This window comes from Halyomorpha halys, unplaced genomic scaffold (genome assembly GCF_000696795.3).
Source record: "Halyomorpha halys isolate HHAL.00 unplaced genomic scaffold, Hhal_1.1 Scaffold157.1, whole genome shotgun sequence".
NCBI classification, from domain to species: domain Eukaryota; kingdom Metazoa; phylum Arthropoda; class Insecta; order Hemiptera; family Pentatomidae; genus Halyomorpha; species Halyomorpha halys.
This window is the reverse complement of record NW_027114029.1, coordinates 2,006,592-2,033,475: the sequence shown is the minus strand read 5'-3', so window position 1 is coordinate 2,033,475 and position 26,884 is coordinate 2,006,592. Positions and strand designations below refer to the sequence as shown.

The 26,884-nt window shown below is 31.5% G+C and overlaps 1 long non-coding RNA gene and 1 other non-coding gene across 7 annotated transcripts in view; both read right to left on the bottom strand.

The window, feature by feature from the left end:
• Positions 1–2,926: 2,926 nt before the first annotated feature.
• LOC106678711 (uncharacterized) overlaps positions 2,927–26,884 on the bottom strand; it is a 263,439-nt gene continuing 239,481 nt past the window's right edge. For 3 of the 6 annotated variants that reach the window (XR_010844480.1, XR_010844479.1, XR_010844481.1), the window contains 2 exons: positions 22,879–23,050; positions 2,927–3,486 (listed from right to left, as the gene is read on the bottom strand). This is a non-coding gene — a long non-coding RNA (uncharacterized lncRNA). The remainder of the gene's footprint in view (positions 3,487–22,878; positions 23,051–26,884) is intronic. The other 3 variants (XR_010844478.1, XR_010844477.1, XR_001342814.2) reach the window with 1 other exon arrangement.
• Positions 15,122–15,194, bottom strand: TRNAV-CAC (transfer RNA valine (anticodon CAC)). The gene has a single exon. It is a non-coding gene; the product is annotated as a tRNA-Val (tRNA).

The following is a 26,884-nucleotide window of genomic DNA, read 5'->3' as shown; positions in this document are numbered from 1 at the left end:
GTTTGAACTTGGTGGGGTTACAACTGGAAAATCATCAAGGGGTTCCATGTTAAAAGAAAATTCTATATCACCACCTTCTTTTTTACCTGGTGTTTAAACTACTTAAACCAAGAAGATTTTACACTCAATTTTAGAAAATTCTCTGAAGTTACTGATAAAAATATCGTATTTAGTCCCAATATAGAACTGTTGAAACTTGAATTGAGGAGTGGGAATTGGTTTTTTTTTTTTTTTTCTTAAGGTTGAGTTATATTTTTTTAATCGGCTGGATAATTTACTTTTTGTATTTCTCTTAAAAGCGCATATTTTCACAGCATATAGAATATATCATAGTTTTAAAGGTCCTAAGAAAATCATTGTTCAAAAAAAAGTAGAGTGCCGTTGAAATAGCTCTTTAAAAAGGTGAAATCAGATTGGTGGAAGTTGGTAGTTCTGGGTGGGAACAGTTTTTCATCACCCCTCCCTCTCCCCCCCCTTTATACTTTAAGGGCAGTAAATGGAAGTTGTCATTCCTATTACATTTGAACGTTACGGTCAAACTAATCGAGACCTGCATAAATTAAACTTAAAAGGAGGGAGAAAACTTTTATTATGTCATTTGCGTGAAAATTTAAAATATAGCTGGAGGTGTTTATGGTGTTAGCCATAGCTCATTGGGGAGGTAAATAAAGGGCTAAAGGGAGATAAGGACGTGATGGAAATACAGGTGAGGCCGGAGGAGAGAGGATAAATCTTAGGAGGGAACGGGGAGGGAGAGGAATACAAATACATGAGGGCGTGTAGGGCGTGGTGCCTCCCTATCGATCTCATAGAGTGCGCAGGAGGAGGACGAAGGAGGGAGAGGAGGAGAATAAAAGATACAGAGGAGAACACCTATGTCGACCATGCGCGCGCCTCCCCACCCTCCTCGCACCCCCACATCCGTCACTGTCCTTGCTAACGAGCGCATTTTTCCCGTTCCTCCAAAGGGCTTGTCCTAAAAACCCTCCTCGGCGTTAAAACCGATTCCGCCAAGCCTTCCTGCCGGCCTCCTCAAATATTTCCAATTTACATCTTAAACACCCGCTAACTTTGTATTAATGTTGAATTAAAGGAAAAGAGAGATGAAAAAAGGGGGGATAATTTCCTTCTGGGTTCGGAGGTTCTTCTTAATGCAAATTATACGAGGTGGTAGACAACTGTTGGTAATAACTTTTCTTACAAAGAGGACTTTTATATTATCTGCTATGTTTCAAGTTTCTCGGAAGTGAGTTGTATCCGAAAAGGAAAATAGGCACTGAGAAAACCTGAGTTGAAGATGAACGTACTTAGGTTGTATAGTGGAGGAAGAAAACCATTTGAATAGTTGTTTGTGAATAATGAATAATTAATGCAGAGCTTAGACTTAGTGGGAACGTAGTACTAGGGTCGTGTTAGGAGATAGAAATAAAAATGTTTCTCACCATCTGTTCTTTTATTCCTTTAATCTTCTTCATTTGTATTTTTACACATCATTACCACAAAGCTAAAGCACAAAGTATCTTATTGTAATCTATTATGCCAAACATTAAAATTATTGAGTACATTTTTAATTATGCTGTAAATTTATGGATAGTAATTTATTTTGAAAAGGAAATTCCATTTATTATAACAATATCAATCGCAACAATATTTTCTGTTTTTAATTAATAGTTGAATCTTGTACTCATAATAGACAACTTAATTATTTCATGTTTCAACTGATTGATATTTATTTAAAAATGAGAAAGAGGAAAATCGGCTTATTTTTCGGCTTGATCATATTTCTAATAAATACAGCATCGAACATTACGAACAATAACGCACTGCAGTAATAAAGCGGAAAATATTAAAATTATTGGTAGTTTATTACTATTTTATTTTCACAGAATTATCTTAAAATTTATGGATAGCTATTTATTTAGAAAAGAAATAATATATTTAGAAAATGTTAGAAAAAAATGAAAACAATTTTGGAACCACCCTATAACAATTTATTTGGTAAACGTACTTTAAACTTCAATGTACCATATCTATTCTATCGCCATATCTATGGTACCATATCTATCGCTTACCAGAAGAACTAATAAATGTAAAAACCACAAAGAAAACTAAACAAGGAAATATTTAACTGGATAGTTTCTTACTTCTATGATTCCCAATAACTGATTTTTATTCACCAATGACCAGATCTCCCTGTTTTTTTTTCTCTCCACATAATTATTCATTATATTACGATTAGAATTAGCAATGTATTTGTGCTTCGTAATAGTATTATTTATTCAGATATTATTGAATTCATATTTTTTATCATATTATTATATTAATTAACTAATTGTAAATTTGCAGCTTTATTATTCACTTTAAAGTCATTGATTTATTTTTATTATTATTAATTTTAATTTAATTTTTTTAAGAATTAGTATTTTTTTTGTTTTCATTTTAATAGTTGTTAATTAAATTTTTTTTTTTTCACTCGAGATTAATTTATATTGTACTTATCTAGTTTAAAAGTCTACAGCTTCCACAACGCCGTAATAGTCAAAATTCTAATTTTTACATTTCACTTATATCTATCATTTTTATGTGTTATTTTGGCACCGACCAATAAATGGTCGGACCATACTGGATGTAATTTTTTAAATGAATAAAATAAAAAAAAATAAATAAATAAAAATGAATTTCTTACACCAAGCCCAAAACTTTTGAGTAAAGTTTATCAATTTAATTGAAAATTTTGTAATTAATAATTTTCTTATTCGAATATAATTTAACTTACAATTTGAGTAAAATATGTACGAGTCCTGGGAACAAAGTGAAGGTAATTAATTAGTTTCCGCTTTATTATAAAATATCTGATATTTTCAAAAATATTTTATTCAAATTACTAAATGACTAATAAGATTACTTTATACTTGCTCAACATTATTTTGAGTGTTGATTACAAATACTCGTATTTAAACTGGTTTGAATATGAATTCCGTTTAGTTTTCTATTAAAGTTTTTCTTGAAAACAAATTACTTTACTAGCAAATTTTGAGAATATGAATATTGCACTCTATACTCAAACATATAAATAAATAAATAATACTTAGCTACTCAGAACTACGTATAATTTCTCCAACTCTACCTTTAGCCACTCAACAGTGGACAGGTATCCTGCTTAGCATTTTCTGAGGTACTCTATTAACTTACGATTACTGTCACTAAATAAAAATACATATGCTAAAATGTTTTAGAGAACAAATGTTTAAACAAAAAGGTTAAAACAAAAATAAAAAATAATTTTGTCAGATATATTTTGGTTTCGAAACTCCAGTCTTTCTAACTGAGTACATTTATTCAACTGCTGTTTCTCAATCCGAGAGGAGCAAATTTAAAATATTCCTTCTTAAGTAAGCAAGACGGTTTCCTCATTGGCGTTAAGCTGACTCATAAAACTTCTGAATGGTTTCGTCCAAGCCTCTAGGATTACATTCAAGCAACGTCCTGAAAAAAACAAAACAAAGAATAAATAATTTATATATTTCAGTAAAAATTAATATTTACCACAAAGTACATACTCGCTTAAGCTCTGATGGCTCAAAACTCTGAAAAAAATATATAATAAAAACTAACGCTACATACTAAAGTCAGAAATAAAAAAATATCAAAACGTTGCTTGAGATGTTAGACGTTTTCTCATTTTTTAAAGCATAAAAATCGTTTTGTTCATTTGTTTTATGTTTAAGTTTCGCAGCTTAAGCCACGATATGCAAATCTAGTTTCTACAATCTAAAAATATCTGTTAATAAATAAAATAAAGATAATTTTTTATAAAAGATAGATGTGGTTTCCTTTAGTATTACCAACATCAAAATAACTGTAATTCATCAACAAAAAAAAAGAAAAGAAAATTATTAAATTTTTACTAACATGAAATAAAATAATTCTTATAAAAAATTGAAAACAAAAAAAATAATTTTCAACTATATGTAATCATAATTTTATTTCCATTAATTAAAAAATAAACTAAAATAATAAATAAAAGCTAAAGAATAGTTATATATATGTATATTTATATCAATGAACATACCTAAAGCCAACTCAACTACTATAGAATCATAAAGTAAAAAAAAAGTTTTAATACAATGCTTAAAAGAAATATAAAAAAAGCATTTGATAAATTTTTTAAAAGTATTTAAACTTATTTTAATTAATTTTTTTTTAGGGATTGGATTGGGATTAATCAATTGGAATCAATGGCTAATACTCGGGACATTTAAGGATTACATATCTCTATTGCCACCTGAATAAACAACAACATAAAATAATCAATAGTTTGATTTATAAATGTAACAAATATTGGCATCAAATGAATTATTGAAATTCTAAAAGAATTTCCTACAGAGGAAAAGCTATTAAAAATAGGATAAGATACTACACAATATTCAAAACAGTTATTTTATGAATTTCTTTAGAAGAAAAATACATTTAAGTATTGTGTAGGAGACGAAAAATAGATGACACAAATACTGGCCTTTCAAATATATTTTAAGAGTAATTTCACTATCACTTGAAAGTAGTGATCTTATAGTCTCGACCCACCTCCCCCCCGCCACTCCCACCCGTTCACCTACAAAGTCCAAAGTTGGGTAATAACCAAGAAGCAACAGGGAAATTGTGGGTGTAGTCCAAATGAAATTTCTGGAGGAGTATCGTGGGAGTCAGAATGAGGAAAAAGGTATAGTCCCAAAAAAATAAAAATAAAACCTGATAATAAAAAAATAAAATATTTTGTTAAGGAACACCAAACACTGAAAAGGGGGTTGATTAAGCATCTTGACAGACTGACGGACGAATGGTGGTCGTAATATATTATCGAGTGGACTTCATTGTACCATCTGAGAAGGTAGACCATGCCTGAGGTGGAGGTTATACAAGAGTCCAAGAGGAGAAAAAATCATTTATTTCGCGCCGATTTTTCATTATTTTAATGAAAACTATGTTAATTACTAGTCAGAATTGATGAGTCTACCGAGTATAGTTAAGTAGAATAAAAAATGGTGGCTGTTTCAAAACGTTAAAAAAAATAATTCTGAGCTTCATATCGTTGAAACTACCAAAAACACTGGAAAACCTATCGGAACATCATTTAAATTATAGTAAATTTAATAAAATACGAGCCCTAATAGAGTTTTTACGTTTAATAATTCACATTTTTACGAATTAAAAGCAAAATTTAATAAAAATGTACTGAAAATCCAGTAGTTAATAAATTTATTATGGGAAAGCCAAACCTTAGGAACCATGAGACTTACAGATGTCTAATAGCATTGAAATTAAAGCTAGTTTATCAACTATAAAGTGGATTTCACAAATCAGCAATTTTGTCTGAACAACTAGAAATCAACATTTTGTGAATTTATTCTTGCAAATATCATGAAAACTACTCCTATGAAGATAAATGCCTTAAAATGCAATAGCACATTAAACTAGCTTTAATTTGACTGCTAATAGGTTCCTGTACGTCTTATGTTTTCTGAGATAAATATTTCCTACAATAAATTCACTGCTGATTTTCCAGTATATATTTCTTGAAATGTTGGTTTTTAAAAAACTGAATCTCAAGAATTTTCAACATAAACAGCTCTGCTAGGGCTCCTATTTTAGTAAATTTATTCTACTTTAAATGATGTTGTATTTGGTTTTGTAGTGTTGTAGATAGTTTAAAAGATCCGACACAATTTATTTTTTTTTAACGTTTTAAAACAGCCGCTATTTTGTATTCCCTTTACCTATACTTGGTACTCATTAATTTTGGCTGGTAATTATACGTAGTTATTATTTAAGTAATAAAAAATGTTCCACGGGGCTCTTGTACTAAGAGAAGAACCTACCCGTGGATTGGTAATAATCTGATTGAAAATGGCCAGGGACAGGGAATGCTGGTTAATGATATATAAAAAACTATAAAAAGTGTTTTATGTATGTTCTGACGAATTATTTTATTGCTTTATAGCAGAGTTTTATTTTAAAAGGACATATTAAATTTATTTTCTCTCAGTTCGTGTATTTTTTTAAGTTCTCAAATTTTTTTTTTTGGTTCTATATTGCATTATATTGTTTCCGTTATTATTATATATTAAAAGTTTATATTTAATTTGGAATTCACCAATAATATTTTAACAGATAATTGATGTGAAAATTAAAAAAAATATATATGCCTATTTCAATGCTTAATATGAAAGAAACGACATGAGTACTTACATAACAATAAATTCAAAAAATATTAGCAGTACCAATAGCGATTAGAACTCTTATTGTAGAGACTTCAGTATAAACTCAATAGTATAGAAACAGAGCCAGACACCAAATCCATTATCCATAGCGACATTGAAGCCCAAAGAGATGTTGTCATTGAAGGAGCAATATAGCTAAGAAATATTTAATGAAGGAGCGATTGTTGGGAACATGGAGGTGTGACATGTTGACAAGAGCAAGGCCGTGTGTTGGATCAATTATTTCCTATTCAAGATCCATCCTCGGCACTTAAAGAGCCGTTAAGGTGTCCCAATATTTGAAATCGAGCATGAAGTGAAATTTCTTCATCATAAAGCCTAATGGCCCTGTCACCTGTCAGGGTTGAAAAATGATAATTCGATAGAATATCATTGTATCTAATTGGCCATGGCTAGTTTTCCTTTATAATTTGTTTTTCGGGTTTTATCTAATTGAATAGTTGTATAGATATGAAACTATTTTCGTTAGAAAAAAAAAAAAGAATGGAATTTGCTTGAGTGGAATACAGATAAAACAGTACTTTAGTTTTAGCATGCTACTACAATAATCAGACCAATTTGGACTTATGGAATTGAGCTCTGGGGCTCCACCAAACCATCAAATTCTTCCCGCATCCAATCGTTACAATCCAAAATCCTACGTAAAATCCTTGATGCTCCTTATTACGTCACAAATAAACTCATTCATAAAGACCTTAACATCCCATTCGTTGCAGATTTGACCCAAAACAGATATGCGTCTTTTTATTCCAAACTCCTTAACCATCCTAACCCATTAATTCTTAATCTTTCATCCTTAACAATCCCTGATAATCCTCCGAGGCGTCTGAAAAGAAGATGGCCACGGGACCTTCTAGTTTAAATTAATGTTTGAAGTACCACCAATGGGTGGTTCCTTCCCAAGATTTTCAAGTGTATATGAAACATACAACATATTTACTTATTGTATTATTTTGTACAGTTGTAAATTACAATAAATAAATAATAAAAAAAAAAAAAAAAAGGAACAGGAAAAGGATTGTGAACATTCTAATTTAAAACCAATGTTGTATATTACAGAGGAGCTCCTAGCGAATTTTCTGAGTAACTTATTTTTTAGTCTTCTAATCTTCACTAAATAATTAAATTTCCAACAGCTTCGTCACATCATCTTTCCTCCACCTCGCGTGTTCCTTGCTTCCAATCTGTTTTTCCCCATTACTTCATTAAAATTTAAAAACGTCCTAAACACTGGCAAAACATGAAATGTGAGAAAATAACGTATTAAAACGACAATAGAGAAAATGGTTTGGCTCAGCTGGTCTGTTGCATGACGCCATACTCCATTTAACAGACTCTCAATATATCGTTTTAACATGCTAAAAGATGGAAATATTTTCCTATTTAACACAACTTTTCGCATTTAAAATGTTATACTTAACATGCTGAATACTCCTAATATATACTCATATAAGGATTAAGTATAAATTGTTATATATTATTTCTTCTTCCTTCGATTAATTACTTTTTGGTTTCAATTTAGCAGGTAATTTTTATTTCCTATCAATTGTTTATTCTCGATGTAGGCACAATATCTACATAAATATTCTAAAATTAATCCTCCTTGAGTAGAATACAAATAAAACAGTACTTATAAATTGGGGTATACTTATATCTCCAAATAATTGGATAACGGTTATTAAAAAGAGGAGGAATAGGGTTATTCATGTTGTTTTGTTAAATGTAAAAAGTTTTAATATGATAAATGTTTAAAGTATAGGATTGTAAACAGCCTAATTTAAAGTCAATGGTATATGTTAAATGCAGAGGAGCTCCTAGCGAATTTTCTGAGTAACTTGTTTTGTAATGTTATAATCTTGAAGAGATAATAAAATCTCCAACAGCTTCTTCACATCAACTTTTTTTTATTAATTTTTCCATTGCTTCATTAAAATTTAAAAACATTCAAAACAAAAGACACTGATAAAACACGAACAGACAAAATAGTGTGGCTCAGCTGGTCTGTAACTTCAGTCTCTATTAAGCAGACCTATTAACAGACTCTCAACCACGTTTAATGTTATATCAGCTTAACATTCTGGAATATGAAAATATTTCTTCATTTAACACATATTTTTCTATTTAGCACATATTAACATTTTGAACCTAAGATTATGATATAAATTCATATAAGGAAGGATTAATGAAAAATTATTATTCCTTCTTCCTTTTTTTTGTTATTACTTCTATTTTTTTTTTCAATTTAGCATTATTTCAAATTAGTAAACTTTTGGAACAGTCGACTAGCTACCGTTAACTGATAATTTTTCTTAGAAGATTTTTTTCTAGAAATATTTTGAAAAAAAAAATTATCTTTGAAAATCTTTTTGTGTAACATTACAGATACTTTTAAGTTATTATGACTAGTTTTATAGTGAGTGTTTGTTTATTTAAGATGCAATGTTAAATAAGTTGGACGTTTTTCTCCATAATGTTCTTTTTTTACATTTTAAATAGGAGCCATATTATATTTCTTATATTTATAATAAAGTTAGTTTACAATATTTAATTTCATGCATTTTTATCAATTTTTTTTATTAAAATACGCGACGTGTATATGAACATATTGTTACATGATGATATTTCATGAAGGTATAATGGAAAAATCATTTTTTTCAAATTGTAGTAATAGTGTTACGGAATGACATGTCTTTAATGACTAATGAATACAGGGGAGAACATTATTTTTCTAAATTTTAATCATTTTCAGGAGTAACTTAGGTCATAAGATTTTGTATCTGTGTTTTTGTGCAACTTTTTTCTATCCCTTTCCCCGTAAATTATTTTCGGTTATTGTAATATTCTTTCACATCTCTATTACTTTTCTGAATGACCGTTCTTTTTTTTCATTTTTTGTCAGGGTTTTGGCTTTTAATACCTGTATTCCTGTGGATTCTATTGTGTCCCAAGAATTAAGGAAACAATTAAATCACTCTTAATGTGTTTTATGAACAAAAATGAAGAGCAAATACGATTTTTGACTGTTCCATTTTCTTTTTTTAAGTTTTAGAACAGGTTTAATTATTTTATGTTAAGTTAAATACATAGGAAACTTGCCCCCCTTCTCACTTTGGAGGTACTGTAGAGGTGCGCAGTACATTCACGCTCTTTAAAAAAAAAAATAACATTGGAATATGACAAAATTATCAATATCAGACCCACTTTTATGGTGTTGGTTTTATGGTGTTATTCAATCTTGATTTGATGGGTTTTTTTGTCCATGTTCCCCTGTCTCATTCCTAACCCCAAGAATTTTTTGATTTTTATTTGATCTTAAAAATGGCATCCAGTTTATCATCTGTTAGTTGTGAGGTTTTGAACCTTTTCTAGTTCTTCTTCAGCGTTCATATTTGTGAAATACCCAAACACGCCGTTTTCTCCTCTTTCCGTCTTAATTAAACGTTTCAAAGGTAATATCGGACCGTCGCTAAATAAGGGTTTAGCGGGGCGAGTTGGCCAGGAAGGATGGCCTTCTGTTATTTTTGGTGTTGTGTTGTGAGATTGTTATATGTCCTAGATCGACATAATACTCGCTATCAGTTTAATTTTTAAAGGTTGGATAAAGAACGCTACCTAAGGGTTGAGAGGGTGGGTCCAAAGATTCCAAAAATTGTTGATGCTAGGAGAGTGTTTATGAGTACATATATATTGAAATATTCTGGGCAGATGGGCAGATATATTTTATAATCCCTGGTTAGCATGATTCTAATATTGCAAAAAAAAATATTCTTCATTTAAATTAGAATAATAAAAAAATTAGGGTATTTCTAGTGTATAGTATACATTCAATAATGTATAGTTTGTTATTAAACTTTCTTATGGGTATTATTAAGGTCAATGTATTAATAGTTGGCATATTAGAATATACGCACGTATATGCAATGCAATAATTTCTTTGGCTAGTTAGGTTTATAATTCTAATAATTTCCTATTATTTTTCATATCATTAAGATAAACCTTTCGGATACTGAGAGTTCCAGGTCTTACGGACCGAACAGTAATCATTAAATATTTATTGTGTAATATAAATAATAAAGTAGCGTTGTCGTTGAGCGACAGACAAACAGGACTCGCGTTACGCACGCTTACATCCAGCCTGTAGTAATTTGTTGGGATCCGTTATAGTTAGAATTGCCGCCAGAGTTAATCTATCGTGACCAATATCGCCTATTTCACCGCTTCCTGCTTCGTTTTGTTTTTTGTTCGGACAATTGTTTAAGGCAATTGTCAATTATGTCGGTTACTTTGAAGTAGATAAATGTCTTTTGCGCAAGTGCTCCGAATATGTAAAAAAAAATATAACCAGTCAGAATTTGTAGTAGGTATTGCAGTTACGAAATCAATTTTATTTCTGTTTTATAACTATACATTTTATTTATGTATTTATTTTTAACTATACTGTCTTTACGTAAGAGTTTCTTCGAAACATTAATTTTAAAGGCCTCTTCAGAACAAGATTTTAGGAGTATAGATTACTTCTCAAATAAGTCTAGATAAAAGTAATAGTGTACCTCAAGGTTCTATATTGAGCACGACACTGTTTTCTAATTCTTTTTTTTTTTTTTAATTATTTATTTAATGTAATTTACAACTGTACAAAATAATACAATAGGTAAATATGTAGTATGTTTCATATACACTTGAAAATCTTGGGAAGGAACCACCCATTGGTGGTACTTCAAACATTAATTTAAATTAGAAGGTCCCATGGCCATCTTCTTTTCAGACGCCTCGGAGGATTATCAGGGATTGTTAAGGATGAAAGATTAAGTGGGTTAGGATGGTTAAGGAGTTTGGAATAAAAAGACGCATATCTGTTTTGGGTCAAATCTGCAACGAATGGGATGTTAAGGTCTTTATGAATGAGTTTATTTGTGACGTAATAAGGAGCATCATGGATTTTACGTAGGATTTTGGATTGTAACGATTGGATGCGGGAAGAATTTGATCGTTTGGTGGAGCCCCAGAGCTCAATTCCATATGTCCAAATTGGTCTGATTATTGTAGTGTACACTAATATTTTGTAGTGAATGGGAAGTTTAGAGCGTTTGTCAAGTAAGTGTTGTAGCAATCGGAATCTACGAGCAGTTTCTTGTCGTTTCAGTCTTGTGTGTGGATTCCAAGTAAGTCTCTTGTCAAGATGGAGTCTTAAGTATCGAATCTGTTCAACAGGCATTAGTGGTTTATTTAGAAAGCATACTGTAGGACAGGAGGGCAGAGGTTAACGACGGATTGTAAAGGTGATCTGTTTTCTAATTCTATACGTGAAATCACTGTAGGACACCTTACTTTTTTGTATGCTATTTTATTTTTTGCAAATTACCTGATCATTTTATTAAAATCTGTCTCTGCAATAAAGGAATGACTTTCATGGTCACAACAAAAAAGATTCAAGACTAATTGTACAAAAAATTATATTATGTTCAGTTATTATAGTATCTTAGATCTTAGTATTCAAAAACATTACTTCCTAAATAGTATTATACTGCTTGTTTACGCCACCTACTTACTGTACGCCTAAAAATGTACTGATACATGTACAATACAATGATATATGTACTGTATATAAGTACTGATAAATGTACAATACAACCCTATATGGTGCAACATACTAGTGCAAGACTCAAGGATGTGTCATGATTCCTTATTAACTTTACTTATCAAACTTTGAAGAGTACTGCCCCCGCATCGAACCCAAGACAGAGGGCTATCTCGCAAGACAGGGAGGACATTATCCTAAGAAGGGACTCTAGAACTCCCCCTGAATGATAATCCGCTCTATGATTAATACAAACCTCGAAGAGCTCTACGTGGACCGAGAGCTAATGGGGTCGGGGTCAGGTGTGATATTATTCACACAAATAACTGCAATTAACCTAACACGGCCGGCGACAGCCTCGCATGGTACCTCACTATAATACGTATAATAACCACTGTAATATATACAATAAGCTGTATAATATATACAATAATGATTCTAACACACTATATAGCTAGCCTGAAACACGCGAATCAATGATCCCCGCTCTTTACCACACATTATTACCACAATTAAGGCTATTATATAGTGAAAATTTGTCCACGGGGAGTTCCGTTGTAACAATCTAGATTGAACATTATTGGTGGCATAAACATTCAAATTATCACCTGGGTTCAACATATAATTTAGGTAGTTTGTTGATAACGTTTCGTGGTATAGAACCTATGCCAATTCAAGGGTTCTTAGCTAATAATAAAAGATGTTAATGATATTAAAAATACAGATAATTTTATCTACATTTATGTATAAATAAGTAGCGGTGTGGCTCAGCGGTTAGGCATTGTTCTACCAACTCCAAGGACCTCCGGGTTCGAATTCGGCAATGACCAATAAATGTTTACTCTGTTACTGTAGCCGTGAGTCAACCCTTTGAGTTCAGGAGCACTGCGGGGTCACCTAGCCTCATAAAGTAAGTATTGGAGAAAATTTATTGAGCATGATTCAGACCAAATCACCTACTTGCACATCCGTTGGTTTAGCACCAGTACTACCTTAAAAATTATTGCTACCCAGACCCTTCGTGAATTGTAGCCGTACAGATTTATTAATTTTTTTTTACCATTTTCATTATTGAAACTAATCTATATTTTTCTCATTTCATTTACCATCAACTAATTAAATTAAAGAAATAGGGGTAGTTTTCGGAGGAACTAGTATAATATTTTTATCCGTGTTATCTGTTAGAAGCAACCTTAATGGGATTCAGTGGAATGAGGACCTGGAAGAGATCTCGGTGGAAAGTTTTGCAGGTCACAAAATATGTTCATTTGCGTTTTTTAGGGTGCTTTTTATGAATTTAAATTTTCTGACCACAATTCATTTAAATGAACTTATATTGATAGAAACTTTTTTTTCCTGATATGAAAATACGTTTCGTTCTATGTATCATTTTATATCAAATTAAAGTAGAAGAAATTATGAATGATTCACACAGAACAACTAGACTGTGAAGAATAATTATTTACTCGATTACTGTAACCGTGATTCAAACTTGTGGATTCGGACGGGTCAAAAAGAAAGTTCATATAATACAGGAATAATCTAGCAGTGATTCTGAACACACCACCTCCTTACACAACCGTTGGTTTTGTAACAATACTTCTTTAAACTGCACCACTGTCCCTTTCATTTATTTTTATTCAAACTATTAGTATTTGTAAATTGAATAATTAGTTTTATCACTATAGATCAATTCATATTGTACTGATCTAGCTTACAAATTGTAAGTAGCCTCCACAACGCCCTAATAGTCAAAATTGTAATTAATAAATTTCACTTGTGTCTTTATGTGTCATTTTGACACCGAATGATTGGATGTAATTTTTCTAAATCAATAAATTAAACGTTAAATCCATCACTAATTAAATCATTTAGAGCTGTAGTTTTCTAAAACGGCCGTTATTTTTCTTGTAATTGTTGGCTTATTGTGGCCGTAGGGTTGCATGGTAAGTCCGCCAATTACCGGAGCCCCCCCTTTTCCAGACCCTTTCATTTAAACACCTCTCACGATTGGTAGCAATGAATCATGACTTAGCGTGGATGTGTGACAATACTGTCGATGTTGTCTCATATCGATCATTGGCGCCATTCATTAACATCGATCCCAATCATTGTGTTGGGTGACAAACAACTATTTTTCTTTTTACAACAGCCGTCCATCGGCAGCTCATTATTAGAGGCATTGTAGGTTAGATAAACAATCAATCCTCAGTTCCGAACGATTGCCGTGCGTGTAAATTTAGATCCAGGTAATGTGGTAAAGGGACAAATGAATGTGTGAACCACGAAAGTATTGTTTAAACAATGGTGTGTAAGATTTTTTTTTTTTTAATTTTATAACTATCTATTCTATAACTTTCAATAAGTAAATGAATATATTGATGGATATACAAGAAGGTAAAATTGTATATATACTTTAATCATCGACATAAATTGTTGATAAATGTTAGAATTGAAGCAATAATAGTACTAGAAGAAGGGAAAAACCCCGAAATGTTGTACAATAAATGTAGAGAGAGTATGGAAAATATTCTAAAGGAAGTATATTTTCTGCTCAAGTTCTTAATGCATAAAGAATAAACACTCTCATAGGTAATAAAATCAATTATAATAATAAAACCTTTGGAGCGAGGACCGCATCTAACAAATTCCTCTTAAATTCTCTCCTCCCCCCAAACAAAATTGTTAAACAGATTTAAGAAATGTATGAATGTATGTTGTTTTTTTAAAATTAAATATGATCCATATATCTTTAAATATATAAAACTTAAATGTTGAAGACAGGTTTTAATTTTCATAGTCGATTTAACTGGTTCATTATTGAAGATACTAATCCAAAATAAATAAACTACATGAAGCGATGTTAAACGTTATATAAATTATACTATTTTAATTAAATTAATTTAAAATATTACCTTACCGACATAGTAAGCAAGGCCGCTGCAAAACGAATTTAATTGATTTCTGAGATCTCTGATAATAGTTTCAAATTTTAAGAAATGGTTTAGTTCTTTCAGTTTCGCAAGAATAAATTAATATGTTTATAATAAAAGGAAGATATTTCTGATCTATTCTTAAAGTTTTGAATGATTAAATTTGAATGTAGGATTTAGAAGCATCATGAGGGGAGTCTGTTCAATTTAAGGAAGTTTTAAAAAGTAAAACAGATTATTTTGACGAAAAAATGAGTACATTTGAATTCCTATTCTTCTAAAGACATAATGTAAAATGAAGAAATGAATATTGGAATTAAAAATAAAATTACTGTTTCCGCCCGGGATGGAACCGGGGACCTTGTGCGTGTGAAGCACACGTGATAACCACTACACTACGGAAACTGATTCCTTTATAATGTTTGACTCATAACAGCCACAGGTAGATCTGTCGGACCAAATTACAATTATTTGTCTACTTTTCATATCAAAATATAAACATTATAATTCAATATAAAGCATTTATAATTCTACATATTTATTTATTTATATGGAAAAGGATTATAAAACAAAGTACGATATGGTGTGGTATACGCATCTCACAGACTCAGAAAACAAAAACCTTTTAATCACAATTTTTAAGACTAGCAACGAACTCAACGTTTCAAACAAGATTATTTACACCAATCTACACATTCCGACTGTAACAAACCCGATTCTTATGACTTACAAACAGTTTCACAATAAATTACATAGAAATTTCAATAAATTTGTACGACAGATGTCGACAAATGACATCCCTGAGACTAGTAGTTTACTTGAACGTCAGGAGGTAATGTCAACCCATGGCATACCTTTATGTTGGTAGGTTATTTGCGGATTGCAGTAATTTTACAGGTGAAAATAAAAAAATTGTAAAGATAAAAAAAAATCCTTACTTCTTTAAATAAATAAAAAATCTTTACATTTTCTCTAGACTGGTTATTATTGTTAAAATAAATATATAATAAATTTTATCCAATTTTAACAATCAAAACAACTTATATTTCCAACGATTCGGCCATCCTCAAGTTTATAACAAGTTAAGAACCACATAAATTAAAAAAAACTATATGCAGGCTATTCTTCCCAGGTCATTAATTCCAGTCCACAATTGCCCTATCTTGCCAATGCTTCATGGGAAAGCCTACAAATATTGTTGTGATAAATTATATATAATAGTGAGAAAATTAACCGTGATTAAAAGTTTTAACTTATTTGTGGACTGAAATCAACGACCTGGGCAGAACAGCCTGCATAAAGTTTTTTAAAAATGATGTTTTTCTAAAAGTGTACTGAATATTGTCCTTGAGGATAGCCGAATTGGCCGAAATGTCGGACTTATAAAGAAATATAAATTACATACATTCATACATTTCTTAAATCTGTTTAACAATTTTGTTTGGGGGGGAGGAGAGAATTTAAGAGGAATTTGTTAGATGCGGTCCTCGCTCCAAAGGTTTTATTATTATAATTGATTTTATTACCTATGAGAGTGTTTATTCTTTATGCATTAAGAACTTGAGCAGAAAATATACTTCCTTTAGAATATTTTCCATACTCTCTCTACATTTATTGTACAACATTTCGGGGTTTTTCCCTTCTTCTAGTACTATTATTGCTTCAATTCTAACATTTATCAACAATTTATGTCGATGATTAAAGTATATATACAATTTTACCTTCTTGTATATCCATCAATATATTCATTTACTTATTGAAAGTTATAGAATAGATAGTTATAAAATTAAAAAAAAAAATCTTACACACCATTGTTTAAACAATACTTTCGTGGTTCACACATTCATTTGTCCCTTTAGCATAAATGTTAAGTTATTCAAAGTATCTAGTTATTTAGTATCTATAGATATATCGATATGCCTATTTGCTGTTTGTCTACTTTCCTATTCATTTGTTTATATTAATGAAATTTAGCTATTTAGGTTGAATATCATAGTTCTCTCAATCAGCCCAACGGTCCCTTCACGTCCCATTAATACCATGGCATAGCCATAGGCTATAGCTAGACTAGACTCATATCAGCAACTTATAATGCCATAAGGCAATCAAAGGGAGAAGACTCAGTGAAGTATATATATATATAATACATTTTATGTATTTTTATGAATGGTACGAGAAAAAAAAATCATAGTTCTGAAATGGAGTAAAACCATTAATAATAAAATTCTCCCATTCAGATCTACAATATTCAACCTAAATTGCTAAAATTAATTAGTATAGGCATATTAATAGGAAGGTAGATAAACAGCACATAAGAATATTGAAATGTCAAAAGAGATCATATCTTGAATAACTTAATATTGAGGAAATAGACTTTACTGAAAGGTAAAATTGAATATATGTTTTAATTTCAAACAATCAATTATAACCATCAAAGCCCTCTAGTCTCTAACCTTGCTTTTTGTTCTATTCCTGAAAATCCTACGAGGCGTCTGAAAAGAAGATGACCTCGAGACCTTTTAGTGTAAAAATATGATTAGAGTGCTACCAATGGGTAGTTTCTATACTTGCCTATATCACTTCATTTTAACCTTACATTAAATTTACTTAATATATTTTTATGTAAAACTGTTGTAAATATATAAATAAAAAAAAAATATTAAACATAAATTGGTGATAAATATTATAATATTGTATGAATAATATGTTTTTTTCTTAACATGATATAAGACAATCCACAGCAATGGTGATGGCTTGCCTATACATACTGACTTGGATTTCTTCTTGGAAACATTCCCAATATCGTTATATCTATACTAGAATATATTAGCTGATATCATAACAATAGTTAATATAAAGAAAAAAAATAATAAGTAAAATGAAATTTAAAAGAAAAAATAGATATATTCTATAACAGTAAGTGACATTAACTGATGTAATAAATAAAGTTTGTTATATATATTGGTACATCTTTGTTTTCTTAAGGTAATTGAGACAGAGGAACGAATCAAATACCATACCATAAACATAGAGTCTTAATACTATTGAATGCATTAACCTGGGTTTTCATTGAATCTGTCTTCCCAGTTCCTACTTCTTCCACAATACTCTCCCGAACCCGCCTGATCTTGCGGCCCTCGGAGGCTCCCACAAACGGAACCCTAAGAAAAGCCGAGGTGGGAAGTGGAACGATAAGTGGCAGTGGTTTTTTTCTCTCCTTCTAGAGCGCGGGAGCTCCTACCCCCGCCTTAATTCTGGCGGGAACATTGATCGGTGCCTTCCTCCTTCATCAGATCGCATGCATACGTTTAATTTGTCTGTTGTCTGGAGGGGCACGCGAGGGCCCGGCCCGCACAGATTTACACTCGATTCTTTTATCTTCTCTTCCAGACCCCGGCTACATTATTCAGCAAGTTCATATAAGTGGCTATGGATGCGCTGATCATGAATAAAAAATTTAAATTGTTACAAATTGAATACATTTAATAAATTAATATATTGTTTTCCCTCATGCATAAAATCAATCAAACCACCACACAAAAAAAAAACAATATATAGACCCTCATGCCAGATATTTCAAACCTCTACACTCTTCCTCTGATAGCTCCTCGCCAACTCACCTCAAGAAGCGGTTCCCGAACTTTTTTCACCCCGAATAGAAGAAGGGTGCCTCTTGAGTTAAAAAAGTAATCGGCACGATTATCCTTAGATTGGTTAAATGAAAAAAAAACTAGATTATATTTTATAATTGCTATTTCGATTTTCTTATATTTTGAAAAAGTTTAAAAAGTGGTAATCACTTCCGGGTGCTTGAGTGTCAAAGATACTAGAAAATAAAAAAAACTGTTCTAAGAATCCATCAAGTTAAATTATCGATCCAAACTAATTAATTTAATAAATATTTGAATGGATTTAAAGAAAACTTTTAAGACAGGATGATAAATGATAAAAACACAGTTTTTAATTCTTTGATTTCACTGATGTTTATGGGGACACATGTTCTATCTAGCACAAATCTGAAATAATTTATTTTAAAAAAGCAGGAAAATGAAAGGCTTTATACGATGGGGTGGATTTACGATTCTAGATTTAGAAGGTACACAGTATGGGTTTCATATATATTTGAAGCAGTTGAGAGGAAACTAAACTAAAGAAAAGAAAGGTTTACTTCCATACTGACATCTACGTGTATTTTAATAATGTTTCACAAAACTTCTACATTTTCATTTTTTTCTTATAGTAGACCTGTCATACATTTTCGAGTGGACTCTCTAAATGCTACTTCAAAAACACAGTTTTTAATTCTTTGATTTCACTGATGTTTATGGGGACACATGCCATGAGTATGGGCAGATTTTAGAAAGTTTTGCCGATACGTTGTTGGTTGGAATATAACAGCTTTATAAAAGTCGAATTGTAATTTTCTATTTATTTTCTTTTAGAATGATCCTTACTTCAATGTCATTCCTTCTATCGCCGCCGTCTCCGAAACTACTGGGCGAATTTTCCGTAGATTTAGATTGGCCAAAGGTGGCCAGAGAAGGCCATCATCTAAGATGATTCTTCTCTCTTAATTGAAAGTATTCATCTGCCATTTCCTTATGATGTGGCAATTGATTAGTTTCCATACTTCCATATCTCAATAATTTATGAAGAGACATAAATTAGACTCTCGCACAAGGTATTTTTTTTTTCTTTAATTCATTAGAACTATATCAATATCATGCTCATTCGTATGAACAATACAATATTATCAAAAAAGCCTATTCAACACACACCATTGGTAAAGCAACATACTTTATAATGACTATATTTAAGAAACAGTTTACTTAATAAGTAATTACCTTGCCCCTCTGGAAAATATCACTTTCGTTTTACAGTTAAGATTCAGTAATTCGTAAACTTATATTAACTCTGAATTGTACCAACTGAGCCCTCATAGTAAGGCCGCACATGAACAGAAGTTTTAGGCATGCTACGAATTTTCGGTAAAAACTCGTGAGTCTTAATAATTTGAGACGTCAGAAATTGCAAATCAGTTAAACTGTTACCTCGAAAAAACGTTACATATCCAGAAACGATCAGGCTGAACATATCTTTTCAATAAATTGCGCTCAAATTGTTCTAAACATTTTAGGAATATCATTGTGTAATTTGAGCAATAAATCCTATGAATTGGAAAGTCTTTAGCTCAAAATATACTAATATAAGCACAGATTGACAGACAAATTTCGCTCAATTCGGTCGTAAGTATCCACGGCAACCATGGCGCTGCGGAACTAACCTCAGAATGAGGCTTAACCATTGCTTAATACATGTGATATTTCTAAAAGGGCTCATTTTTTGGGCTTTAAATTCCAGAATTTTACTTTCTTGGATTTTGATGTCCGTGTCGAAATCTTCAAAACCCTATTTGCACCGTTTCCATCAGGCGACTTAGCTCTTTCAGAGTTTAAAAAAAAAAGATTTTTTTTTTCAAATTAAATGTGTTATTTACATGAACATGTATGTAAATCATTATGGATAATTATAATATAGTTGACCATTATTTATTATTTTTTAGTATTTTTCTTTGCAATATTCCATCTTGCAATACTTTAATATATATATTTTTTAAATTTTAATCGTTTTGGATTCTTTTATTAATTAATTATTCTCAACCCAATGAAACTTACCATAACCACCATAAACCAATATTTATTTGAATAATAATATTATTATTTATAAACATTAGTAAAAGTAATCGGATGACGTAAGAGTGGCAGTATGCCAGAACTGGCCGAAGCAGTTACCGCATCCTTCCTCAAGAGTTTTTTCTTCCCCCGCCATCACGTCCTAGACTTCTTCACACATCAGTTATCACGTTATCGATAGCAATTATCGAATTACGCTATTATTGCATCACGATTAATGAGCAACGATTTGCCTGACGAATGGTTACAGGCCTCATTGCAAAGTGGTCCGAGTCGTTGATGTGTGAACAGGCAGCTCTTACTCCTTAATGTCTTTATTGCTGTCGCATTTACTTTGTTTCTTATGTGCCTTCCAAATGGCGATCGCAAACTGTGAATAATTTCCACAAGAGCTATTATAGGGCTACACATAATATTCCGATCTTGGTTCCTATCTTCTTGCTAAGCAACATTTCTAAACAACACTCAATATCAGGTAGAAAAATAGTCGCTAACAATAATAATTAATCATATTGAAAATTCTTAAACCAGGAGTGCGACTAACAATTAAACCAATTTACAATTGCATTGAATATAATAAGTGAATAGCCTATATGTTAAGTACAATGGGAGGATAGATACCTATTTCGGAATATATCAGCAACATATAACAACACTGTGAAGGATTTTAACAGGAAAGATTGGATACTAAAGAAATTTAATGCATTGAGTAAACTCCTAATACACTTGTATACGGGAGTGATACATTAATTTTAGTCCGATCCCACGCGATGAAAAAAAGGTGACTATTTAAGTTGGTGCATGTAAAATGCATAAGTAAATTATATCCATCGGTGTCAAATGAAAAATGCACATGAATCAACTCAATGCCACTGAAATTAAAAAATAAAAATGCTCCTTTTATTCACGATATAGTTCAGAAAAGAAAATTGGATTTTTGGGTTGACAACAAAAATATTATTTTTGGTTTATTTATTTTATTTATTTAAACTCCTAAAACATGCGTAAATTTTCATCCCAGAATTCTCTACCATGTGAAAATCATTTTCTATATACTTCTCAAAGTACAGTAAATTAACTAATTTGAGTTCTTACATTTTACAGAACCCAAGGTACAGTTTTTATTCTTTTTTTTTTTTTAAATATTTGCCATTTTCATATATATTATCAAAATTATAATTATATATGTTTTCGGCTCTATTGACCTAGTAAATCTTTGGCCGCCCGAACCAGCCTTCTCCACGTCTGTCAGTCTTGGACAACTGCTTTCCAGTTTGCTGCATACAGCTCTTGCGTGCATCTTTGTTGATTCTGTCTATACATCTAGTTTTGGCCTTCACGTGGTCTGTTGCCATTCATTGCGTACAGAGGCGTCCTAATGGATTGCGTCGAGCCACATGTCCCACCCATCTTAACCTCCTTGCCTTCATATCAATAGATATTGACTGACCAGTCTCTGCTCCTTTATCTGTACGAACGACTTTTCCTGCAAATCTCTCGATTCTACTTTCTAGGGGTAAGAGCAGCACCCTGTAAGGTTTTGCAGCAGTATATCAGAGGTGGATTCATCATTTTATTGTACACTCTTAGCTTCGGATTTTTAGAGATTTTTTGGGATTTCAGTATTCTTGATATAGAGAAGAAGGCTGTGTTCGACTTACTATACATACGCTGCTCGATCTCAGTCTGTTGATGATTTATTCATGTTTTTCTGAAGCCGATGTATTTGAAACTGTATAATTTCGGAAACAATTTGCCATACTCTCAGACCATGTCATTAGGGTGAATTTTTCGGCTATGTATATATATTGTTGAAAATATTTTGAGGAATTTAATTATTTTATTCCTTTTGTCCTTTTAAATCTCTCTATTCTGCTTTCTATGGTACCTGTTAGAGCCCACTTCTCCCAGCCGTATATCAGAACTTGCTTTAGCTTCAGATTTTTAAATATATATATATATTATAAGCCCAATTTCTCAATTTTTTTTTCACTGTGGAGGTCCAAGGCCTTGCGCGATGTACTTGAGAAATACGTGCGTTTCTTGCCGTAGTTTCCATAGGGAGGGTCCGTCACACTCACGCCTTTTCTTGTTTTAGGATCTCAAATTATTGGGAGGAAAGGAAGTATGGCACCTCTTCTTGTAGTTTCTCCGTTTTTAAGCTGTCAATTATTACTACTTTTTGACTGTTAATTCGAACACGGTGTTTCTTGTTTATATCTGAATATCTTTACAATAAACGAAAATCTCATCACGATATGATAATTGATGCTTTGTTGGTTGGCAAACAAATAAAGAGTTAGTTACAACTTAATATTATTTTTTTTTGTATTATTGATATTTCATTTCAGTCCGTATCTGACAGATCTGGCTATTGGTATTCAGTTATTACTTACACGTGAGGCCCCAATCACACATTATTCCTTCGTTAGTTGGCGTTTCCTCGAAAGCGGCTGCTATCTGATCAATGGCGTGGTCACATGTGCATGCCGTACCCTGCGTGAACATAAACGCTCTTCTATCTGATCTGGCCCGACACATGTTAAATATTGTACTCGATAAGTGAACCTGAAAAAATCCCAAACAAACCAGACTATTAAAGTGAAACAAATAATTCTACTTTCACTAATAATGTTTCACATGTATTCCCATTTCAGAATATATAACAAAATAGGATTTTATTATAATAAAACATGAATTCATCTGTAACGAAGTTGTCTCCATTGTTAACATAAAAAGAATAAAAAGAAATTAAATTTCGTTTAAGTCCAAAGAAAACAAAACAGTAATTAGGAATTAAAATATTTAAACAAAAGGGAACCTTTTTAACGGAAATTTTCGAATCATTTCAAAATATCTCTTGACCATCGGTTGAGTTTTATTTTCAACAAAAACTTTTCATGTTTGGTAAAATTTACATTTAAAATCATACTATAATATAATGCTTATGGATGAAACATATGAGGAATTTTACATTGTTGTGCAACAGTTGATTTTCCAAAACCCAAATACACATATCGCACTAGTATTTCTAAAGTGACACAACTCAAAATTCAAGACAACTGACAATGTGACACTCTTGCCTCAAGAGTGCAAGAGTGACACAAGTCTCCTCTGGCGGACAAGCTCTGAAGCTAGGTCGATACAGTTTTGATGATTCATAAAGATATATTTACCAATTTCTTTCATAGTCATAACTCAAAAGCACCGATTTTTGAGTTGTGTCACTTTAGAAATACTAGTGTGATATGGTTCAATATTGAAAAAATTATGCATAAGGAAAAAATTTTAAGATTATTTATTTAATGGACACATGGTCTATTATTTAATTAATTCCTTCTTATGTCAGGGATTACAACTTCGTTTCGGAATCATTATACAAATTCTTAAAAAAAAAAATTAAAAATTCGGGAATCAGAATTTTGAGGATCATCATGGGATAATCTTCGACTATGGAGCCAAATCAATTCGAAAATCTCTTGTCTCGGGAAAAAAGTGGACGACAATTGGACAATTTTATTATTTTATTATGATTACTAGATTATATTTACCTAGAAATGTAAAAAATTTTGGGGGAAATTTATTTATGTTTTATACATTGTTATCACAGAGGAGTAGTAATGATTCATGATCATGAGAAACAAGACAAGATTTATAATGATGACATGTGCTGCACCACCTTACCTTCCAAGGTGGCACGACACGACCAGTGGGGACAAATACCAGAAGAGGATGAGCCTTATTAAACAAGACGAGGCAATCGAAGGGCGAGAGGAAAGGAGCGACATTACTCCTCGTTCCGGGCGGTAATATGCGGCTCTCGGTCCATTACCGATTCCCGCGTCAGCACCGAACCACTCGGTTCTGTGACCGTGTCTTCATGTGGTCATGCGGTCGCGGGGGCCTCGGGCAAATATTTGTCCACGCCGATTTGCTTGGTCACGGATTACACAGGTGATTGCGTCGGCTTGATTGCATGTCGTTTCCGCAGGTATTTTTTTGCATAGTTACATGTGGATTGTTGAGTCGGTAAAGAACCCTGCTTATCCACCCTGGTAGGAACTGAGACCTTGCCGGCTTAGCAGGAGATTTGTTTTATTCAGCGTAAATGAAAGGATGAAATTTTAGTATTCAGTTAACTCACAAAGTAGGTAAAAATTAAAATAGTATTAAAAACTTAATAAACGGCCCATATACATATATACCGTTAAATTTATTAGATCAATTATACATACAATATTAAACAATTTATTTATTTTTTCTATTTATTACTTTAGGAGGTGGCAAGGCTTGGCACGGAGTTCCCCTTAGTTTTTATTGTATTGTTACTTAAATTTAATTTTCTTTGTCTTGTAAGTTATTTTATTTTATTTTTATTATGTGATTAGTTTTATTTTATAATACTTTTAATATAGATTAATATTTTTATTTATACAAAGCAAGATAATATTATCTGTTATTTACATATTTATTTATTATTTTTTTAGTTCATTGAGTATTGTATTATTAAGTTATTAGGTTGAGTATTGTTATTACGAAAATCTTTTTTTTTCTTCTAATTTTGTATATATTGTATGAATGAGTATTTGAAGACTAATAATTAATGCCTTTAATTTGTAGCAGATTGTATTGATTCTCACCAATAAAATAAATTTAAAAAGAAAATTATTACGCTGCTAGCAATTAATGTTTTGTTTCTAAAATATATAAAAGAAATAGTAATGATACACTTATAATTTAAGGGCGTATACATATAGGTGGACTAGAAACTAATTACTAATAGATACACCATGGTGTTATGAAATTGTCGAAAAATACTCGTTACAACTAGTTATAAGAGGTAGGTGTAAAAGGTAAACAGAAGATGAAATAAATATGGTAAAGGTGAGATATAGTAGCAAGTAAAAGGAAATATTAAGAAAATTAATAAAAATAACAAATTAACATAGAGAGGAGTACTTGTCAGATTAAAACAAAGATGACAACTGTCAAGTTGGGGACATAAAATTTCCCCATTTCTTCACTAACCCTCAAAAAGGGTAATTTTTTTTTATAGTGTATAGATTGGTAAACCGACAAAATCATCTAGTCTCTAGTCTAATATTACAATAGGCAAATGTATGTGAAGAGTGTAAAAGTACATGTATAAGATATCACATACGGCCAACTGTATAGCACATCTCACATTAAGAGCTTGATCCAAATAGAGATAGTACATGACTCAAAAGTAGTTAAACGTTTGCTAAAAAGTAAGGAAGAAAGTTAAAATATTTGATTGATTCTCATCAATTCAATATTTTATTCTAATCAATTTGAATGTAATTAAAAATGAAGTTATTTATAACAGCAGGTTAACCAAAGTAAAATGGACGAAGGATTTGAAGAAATCTTTCTCTTGCAGAACTATTCTCACAATAAATAAACCAGGAGAGCTTCTAAAATTTAAAGACTCAACAACTAGAGCGGCAACAGGCATCCATTATACACGTCCTAGTGGCATATATAATTCCACTGCAATACAGTACTAGATCAATCGGAGTAACCGACCTCCGGTATTGCGTAAGAAGAACGAAAGACGGGAAACGGTACTAAAATAAATAAATAAGAGTACAATAATTAATGGGTGAAGCTGTAGTACTAATTGGTGCACTAATAAATAATTTTGTAGCAATCGACCGTTAAGCCTCGATAATTGGGCCCCCCTCCCTATACTGACGTCTCTATATCGTGACCCAGTGTGCTCGTGCCGGCGTCTGGGTGGCCGGCCGTTCAACTGCACAGCTCGGGGCTCACTATTGGTCCCTGCGCAACACCGGTCAGGGTGGCAACATCGACTGGATGTTGTAAATTAGTTATACATACCTATTTTTACCTGAAATTCTTGATATCAAGTGATTACGAAGAAATATCTAGAAACGCTATAGATTTTGTAGCACAGTTGGATAATAAGAGAAGAGCTTGTATCACTACTACAAATAAATGATACTTGTACTAAGATCTTGTATCATCATAATTTTAGCTTTTTAAGTATATAATAATTATATACTACTATACTACTAGCTGATCCGGCAATACTTTGCTGTTGCTATATTTAAAGATGTATATGGATTTAATAAACGCTATTGATAGTTTATTATAAATTATTGTATATTTTATTATTATGATTCAGTAACATAAATAGTTTTTCATTAACAACCCACACTGTACTTCAATATTAGTGCTATATTGAAATATTTTTTAGAGCAGACATTCAGCTCTCCAATGGTTCTTTCTATTAACGTAGGAATTGGATAAATTGCAGAGGAGTTATGAGCGATTTTATGAACAATAGTCACTGGAAGAAAAAAAATCCTTTTTTCTGAGAGAGAGAGAGAGAGAGAGAGAGAGAGAGAGAGAGAGAGA